Source organism: Pinus tabuliformis, chromosome 4_2, assembly GCF_031772625.1.
Source record: "Pinus tabuliformis cultivar Carrire ecotype Pingquan chromosome 4_2, CPIR1, whole genome shotgun sequence".
Taxonomy (NCBI): Eukaryota; Viridiplantae; Streptophyta; class Pinopsida; order Pinales; family Pinaceae; genus Pinus; species Pinus tabuliformis.
The window spans coordinates 564,664,815-564,672,627 of NC_142304.1; the positions used below are offsets into that span (position 1 = coordinate 564,664,815).

Here is a 7,813-nt window from a genome sequence, read left to right on the forward strand (position 1 = left end):
TATAAATACATTTCAATCTTTAATCTTATTATTTAAAATCAAATCTCTAATATGAATAAAATTTAAAATTCTATTACATTTTAACTTATGGAAATAATGAAATCCAATAGAGTAAGAATGATAATGGAGGAGTAAGAATGATATTGAAAAAAGATAGTGGCCTATACCAAATGATGAAAATGAAAGACCTGCACTTCGTAACACTAAAATATCTCGTCCCGAATGTCAGGGTAATTATGAGAATGCCCTGCGTGTGAGGATACCACCATCTAAAAAAGCTTTGCTTATGTGACATAAAAAAGCGTGTGACAAAACCACCATAGGAGTCATTTTTATACTGTCACTCACAAAACCACCATCATTGTTGAAGTCCTGAATAGGAGTCATTATCATGCTTTGTCATTATCATATTCTCTCACTGACAAAACCACCATCATCCTTGACGTCCTACACAACCAGGTGCATGTGCCACGAGCGCTATAAAACGGGGGCGTCCTCAGCAGAATGATAAGTATCGCAATAACGTTTGGCATTCGAAGGGATTATTATTATTCTTATTATAAGAGGTGATATTATTTCTATTTCATTTGAGGCAGGCATGGGGATCAGGTCATTTGGCTTTGCTTTAGCTCTAACGTTACCTCCATTGTTACTGCTCACAGTGGTGGGCACGCAGTCTATACCCATAACGGCCCAATGTGGCGAAAAAATCCCGAGCGGAAGTCCTTACTTCGATACTCTCGGAACAGTGTTCTCCGAAATAGAACTATATACAGCCAGCTCGAGCGGTTACGTGTTCGTGACGGAGGTTCTAGGCTCGCCCACCGCCTACGGGTATTCACAGTGCAATAAGTCACTCTCTGTGTTTGATTGCATCGGCTGCATTACTCGCGCCTGCAACAATGCTTTCGGTGGTCGGATTCATTACGGTGACAAATGTGCCATTCGCTACGAGCCGTACCAATTTAATAGTATCAACTAGTCTGCACCTTGCGGCCATACCAAACCCTAAGGAATTTGGAGTGATACTGGTAGTTTGTTTTGTTTAATGAGGTGCTGCCTACGCTTGGTATATACCTCTTCTTTACGAAAATTGTAGATTGTTATAGTTGCTAAGCCATGTTCTAGCTTCTATAGTGTACTATATTGCTGGCTTGATAATGTGCTGGTATCTATTAGGGATCTGTCATCTCTGGAGAGATGGATTCTTTGATTGTTTGATAATGTGTTAGTGTTTATTTATTTTTAATCAATATTCTAAAGTCATTTTATAATGTGGGTTGTCAGTGCAATTTTATAATGTAAGATTGAGTTATAGTTTATTTCTAGTTATTATTTTCTAATGGTGGCTGTTATTTTTAATAGAATTTTGTGTATTTGAAAAATAAATTTGATTTAATATTTTTTTGGTTATTTTTAAACCAATTAATAATATATATATTTACCTGTTTTTCATAAATAAATAAACTAATAAAATATTGTCTTTTTTAGTTTGTGATATATTTAGCATATCAACTTCTTTTACATAAATAAACCAACTATTCAATGTATTCGTCACAAATAAGCCAATTGTTGGGCAGTGATCTATTTCATTTGCATGAAGTGTATCAAAATCAAGCTAGCAAGAATTTGCAATGACTTTGAAGTGCAAACAAATTGATTTGTCTGGGGTATAATCAATCTTATATTCAAACTTCATAAAGAGAAGTTGAGCATAACTTAGTTTTGAGTGTGGTTATTTTTAGTTTTTATTGTTTTCTTTTCCTTTGTCTTCCAATATGTTTATTTCCATGGAAATATCATAACATTGTAAAAATTCTTTGAAGTATGACTTGTCTAACTCTTAATTTTTTTTTTTTTTTTGTTAATTTTAACCAAAATCTGGGAAAGATTGTAATTGTGTAATGTTGTTAAGTTCATTTATGCATTCAATCTGCTTAAAATTGTATGGCCTATTTTGCTGGAAAACACCGTTTGTTAATCTCCTATAGTATCATATCATATTTTATGAGTTAAAAGAATAGTCACTGTTTAGATTTTCCAGTGCAATTTGACAATTCTGAATTTTTTTTGTGAAACTGATAATTTGACATAATAAATTAAAGATTTAGGAAATGAAAAACCACAGATTCATATTTCAAAAATAAAAATGAAAATAACAAATTAAATTAAATTATTATTTCTTTTGCCACTGATTAAAACACCCCTTTCAATTCTCATGGAACACCGCTTCAATTCTCTTCCATGAGGGTTCCCATTTAACTGTTCATCACATCTTGATCACCATGACCGAACAACGACAGTCCCAACCAGCGATGTTGATGGGAACGAAAGGTAACCCCAGGATTAAAAGAAGGAGCGATGGCCAGAACTTTTCATTTTGTTTTCCCTTTTAGTTGAATCACTTTGCAGAAATGCCGAAGTCAATCAGAGCAAATCCCACAAAGAGGCGCTATATTAAAGGCGCGTGATTCATATATTTTAATTATCACTTAAACCAAGGTAGTGAATTCACCGGTTTATTTCTATGTGCAATACATGCATGGCGTTTTGTATCGGTTTTGTAAAGGGGTTTTAAAAGTTTAAAACATTTTATTTTGATGTATTTTGAGAGACAAGGATACAGTTATGTCCTGTTCCAAAATGGAAAGCTTAGCTTTTCTGTTCTAAAAATACATCAACTTTTTATTAAATTAACTATAGGGCACGATATATTTATGTTGCGTATAAAGGTAAAATGGTCTGTTGGTGCATGTAGTTTTAAACAGATATAAAAGTTTTAAAATGGTCTGTTGGTGCATGTAGTTTTAAACAGATTAAAAGTTCTATCATAGTTTTATCGAAAATCGCTCATATGAATTACACCATTCATCCACACCCAGCGTGCATGATTAGACGGCTGGGGCGGATGACTTTCACTCCCCCAGCCGAGTTCGAACCCTGAGGAGGTCCCCCTTCAACGAATTGTGACGGCTCTGCCGTATGTGCCGGCTTCGGCCGTATTCTGCCCGGCTTCGGCCGTATTGTATTCCAGCTTCAGCCGAATTCTGATTGGCTTCGGCCATAATGTAATCATGAGGGCTGCGGCCATATGTGGATTTTCACTCTGAAAAAAAAATGAATTACACCATTCATATAAATATTAAATTTCATTAATATTAAATTTATTGAATTTCATGAAATAGTAAACATTTATGTTTGTCACATTGGGAATACTGTGGAGTATTTTTATGTTTGTTACATGGGGAATACTGTGGAGCATTTTTATGTGGATTGCTTATTCTCCGAATATTAGGCAATGAGATAGACATGGGAACTGTCAACTATAGCAATGACACCACTAAAACGAGAGAACGGAAACAAAAATAACTTTCTGGTGCGGTCAATAAGAGATCGGAGAAATCCTGAAAAGAACCCACAAGCCTAACAGGTTATGTCTAGTCAGTCTTTCGTTTATATATATAGCCATGATAGATATTCTCAATTGTAACATTGCCGGATATTAGTGAGGACTGGTGACTGAAGAATAACCATTTTTTGCCAAGGGGCACACGGTTAGTTGCTCGCACATTGATAATGACGACTGCTTCCTCAGGAAGTGCATACAGATCAGAGATGTACAAAGTGCTTGCAGAGTTCAAGATCAACGGGAATACATTTATTAAATAGTATAATGATTAAAGTTCATTCAACGCCACCCAATATGTGCAGTACTATAACGGAATTACTGTACGTGAGCTAATGTGACTATCTATAAAGGTCCATTGGCTAATTGTAATAATTTCATAAACCATATTTACCCAAATTCAAATATATAAAAAAGATGAAGTCAAAATTGCGACGATGATCTGTCTGCATTGTCTACAGTTTTCCCTGCAAATTGGCTGTCTCTGCAAATGACAAATTTATATAAATTTTCCATCCCCTATAACTTCATTTTCAACATGAACAGATTTCCACATTGATCAACGATTTTGTTTTCAAAAATGTAAACCCATATATGTTTATTATAATTTTAAATTTGTATAATTTTTATATTTTACTGTGTTGATATAAGTTTATTATAATTTGAAATCTGTTTAATTTTTAATATAGATTTAAATAGGCATAATTTTAAGTTTTCAAGACATTTGAATGTATATATTAATCTGTTTAAATATAAGTTTAATATAATAAAATTTCATAAAAGTTTAAGTTTTAAAATTTTGATAAAAAACATAAATTTATATCAATTTTTAAATATGTATATTTGTAAATTTAGATATGTTTGGCCCTAACATGTCTAAGGGTTCAATAATGTTTTTAATATTTTATATAAGGGTTTAATATATTTTGAAATAAGTTTTAAGTTAGTTTATACATTAAAAAAAATAAAATTATATATATAAAATTAGGAAAATCAATTGTATATGAAGCATAATTACTACTACATTAATAGTTATTAAATTTATAGCGTAAAAATGTATATTAAGAATTAACTATGTGTGAATTTTAATAATTATATAAATAATAACCATCTGTATATATTATTTTATATTATATTAATATATTTATATTTTTAACTCTAACAAAATTAACTAAATAAAATAAAAGTATGTAATTATTATTAATAATACTTATTTATCTCTCACCACATTTTAATGATTAATATACATTTATTAATATATTAGTGTAATTTTTTTTTTAACCTAGGGTTTTGGCTTACCTCTGCAACGGCGTATTCTGATTTTTTCTCTGACTCCTCTTAATGATTGGCTACTTCCCCATGACCGCCGATGACTGTTATACTCTGACCTGCAATGGCTTTCCCCCAGGGGGGGCTTCAAAGCCTTCCCCCTCATTTGAAAGCGATCCTCAAGCGATGAATACGACTAGGCCTTTGGGATCAGAACAGGATGACACGGACAAACGGGACCCCCTGATGCAGGAAACGACAAATGATTCCACTGTGCAGTCTGACAGAAGCAATGAAGAACAAGAAGGAAAGTACAAGCAACAGGAAACGCCAAAGTTTACCTCTACGACATGTAGACCCATAGCAGCTGAAAGACCCAAAATAGAACTCCCCAGCCACAAAATCAATGGTCAGATCCAATACATGAAGGACCATGCGCTCATTGGAAAATTTATTGGATTCTGGCCGACGGAAAAAGCTCTGCAAGGATGGATCTTAGCCAAATGGAAACCCAAGGGACAGGTTACCCTGCAGCTAAGACCAAAAGGGTTTTTCACGGTGATTTTTATTTGCATCGAAGATCGGAACAGGGTCATGGATGAAGGTCCCTACTTCTTCAACTTTGCTGGTCTATATTTAAGAGCATGGAGAGAGAGATTCAACCCTGACAAGGAGGATCTCAGCTGGGTGCCAGTATGGATTAGGTTGTACTCGCTCCCATCAGAATATTGGGATGAAGAATCACTCAGAGACATAGGTAAGGGGCTAGGAGAGTTCATCAAAATTGCTGAAGAAACGAAGATGAGTAGATATACATCCTACGCCCGCATTTGTGTCTTCATGCGCCTGGACAAAGCCCTTCTGGAATCGGTAAGTCTCTTCCATGATGACCATGAATGGATTCAACCCTTAGATTTTGAACATGTTCCCTTTCGCTGTCGTAAGTGCCATGCCCTTGGGCATCTGTTTAGGGATTGCCCTCTAAATGCTAAACCTCAAGCCTCTGAACCCTCAGGCAAGGCGGACCATGAGGGCTTCACTAAGGTTGCAAACCGTAAAAGATCGCATAAAAAACCTTCCTCTGGGAAAAAAACCCAACAGGACGCCGCTTCCATCCCCTCCACGAGCAACAGCTTCGAGGTTCTTGCAAAAATTCGGAAGACCCACCCTAGAACTCTGCGCCAATCCCACAGCTGATCATCCCACCCCCTCCGCTCCCTCTTTCTGCCTCCTCTCCCAATCCCCTGCCTCCAAAAGTCTTCATTGGGACTCCTAAGGTAACTCCACAAAACCCTGATTGGAAATCCAAGGAAATGGATGTTGATGGTCCCCCCAGCCAATCTATGCACTTAGCGCTCACCCCAGCGGAAAGCAGTCAAGCGCAACACATGGATGAAGAACCAGAAAGCATAGATTTGGGCGGTTTAGACATTTTTGAGCTGGAACAAGTATGCAGAAAGAAGGAATATGATAAGATCCAAGCGCATCAGCTCAGTACTCTGGAAGTTATCATATCCAGGGCCTATCAGCAACAACAATTGGGAATATAGCCGGGAAGTCAATGGGATGGCTGCTTCCTTCCTAAAGACTCCAAAAAATGCGGAAGAAAGACAAATCTCCAGTGAACTATTTCCATAGGGAAAATCTTGGTTGACTCAGGCAGATATGCTAAATTGACAAAGTATTACAAGCCCACTACCAATAGTGAATTATGAAGCTCACTTCATGGAATCTAAGAGGGCTCAATAGCCCCAGGAAACTCAGAATGATAAAAAATATGATAAAGCAGGAACAACCCCAGATATTCTTTTTGCAGGAAACAAAATGTAATAGTAACACTCTGGGAAACATCCTCTCAAAAGCATGGCCAGGTTGTCACTCGGTTGCAGTGGACGCTTCAGGCACATCGGGAGGATTAGCAATTGCCTGGAACACGCAAGAAATAACGCTTTCAGACTTCCATGCCTCCCATCACATTATACAGGCAACGTTTCATATAATCGACACCAACATTCATGGTCATCTCACTAATGTTTACTTTCCACAGGAAGCAGCCAACAAAATCACTCTTCTAGACACAATAGAAGCACTTAATTTCAATAGAGTCCATCCTCTATAGATCATTGGAGGAGACTTCAATATGATCACCAAGTTAGAGGAAAAGAAGGGAGGTCGAGCCAAGCTGGAACAGGAAAATGACCACTTCAAAGATTTTATCCAAAACAATTTGCTAATAGATATGCAAACCTCCAATGGAATGCACACTTGGAGCAATTGCAGGGCTGGGCGGCAACAAATTGCTTCAAAACTTGATAGATTCCTCATCTCTGATAACGCAGTGCATCTCGGCGGTGACCTCTCAGCATCTATACTTCCATATTCTGGCTCCGACCATTGGCCTATCTCTCTCCAATGGCAGCGGCCAGGCAACTCAACCAGACGTCCATTCAGATTCGAAGCATTTTGGCTCTCCCACCCCACCTTCAACGATCTCATCAGATCCACTTGGAACAACTTCCCAGTGCCAGAAGGATAAAAAATGTTCCAGTTTCAACAGAAACTCAAATTCTTGAAAGCCCAAATCAAACGCTGGAATCAAGAGACTTTTGGCAACATCTTTCAGGCTCAACAAGATCTAAACAAAGAAATGAGAGATCTCCAGCAACAGATAATCACAGAGGGATACAAGGACGGGACTTTGGAACTGGAAAGGCACATTCACAATCAATTGGAGGAGAGGAGAAAGCAGGAAGAAATTCTCTGGAAGCAGAAATCTAGGATTAGATGGCTGAAAGAAGGCGAAAGGAACACTAAATTCTTGCACAGAACTACTATTCAAAGAAGAATGCATAATACCATCTCTTTTATACAAAAGCAAGGAGGGGAAAGAGTGGAAAACCATGCAGAGATTGAACAGGAACTCATCAGTCACTTCCAGGAGGTCCTACAAGAACCCCAAATTGATAGATGGCCTGCTATAGAAAAGATCACTCAAAATGTGCCAAAAATTATCACAGAAGAACACAACCAACTCCTTCTTCGACCTGTAACACCTCAGGAGGTGGATCTGGCTATGAATCAGCTTAAGGAGGGCAAAGCTCCTGGTCCGGACGGCTTCACTACTACTTTCTTCCACTC

General features: G+C 37.1%; 1 pseudogene; it reads left to right on the forward strand.

Moving 5' to 3' along the window:
- Nucleotides 1–598: 598 nt before the first annotated feature.
- On the forward strand, nucleotides 599–982 carry LOC149170533 (antifungal protein ginkbilobin-like protein pseudogene; annotated as a pseudogene).
- The last annotated feature ends 6,831 nt before the right edge of the window (nucleotides 983–7,813 follow it).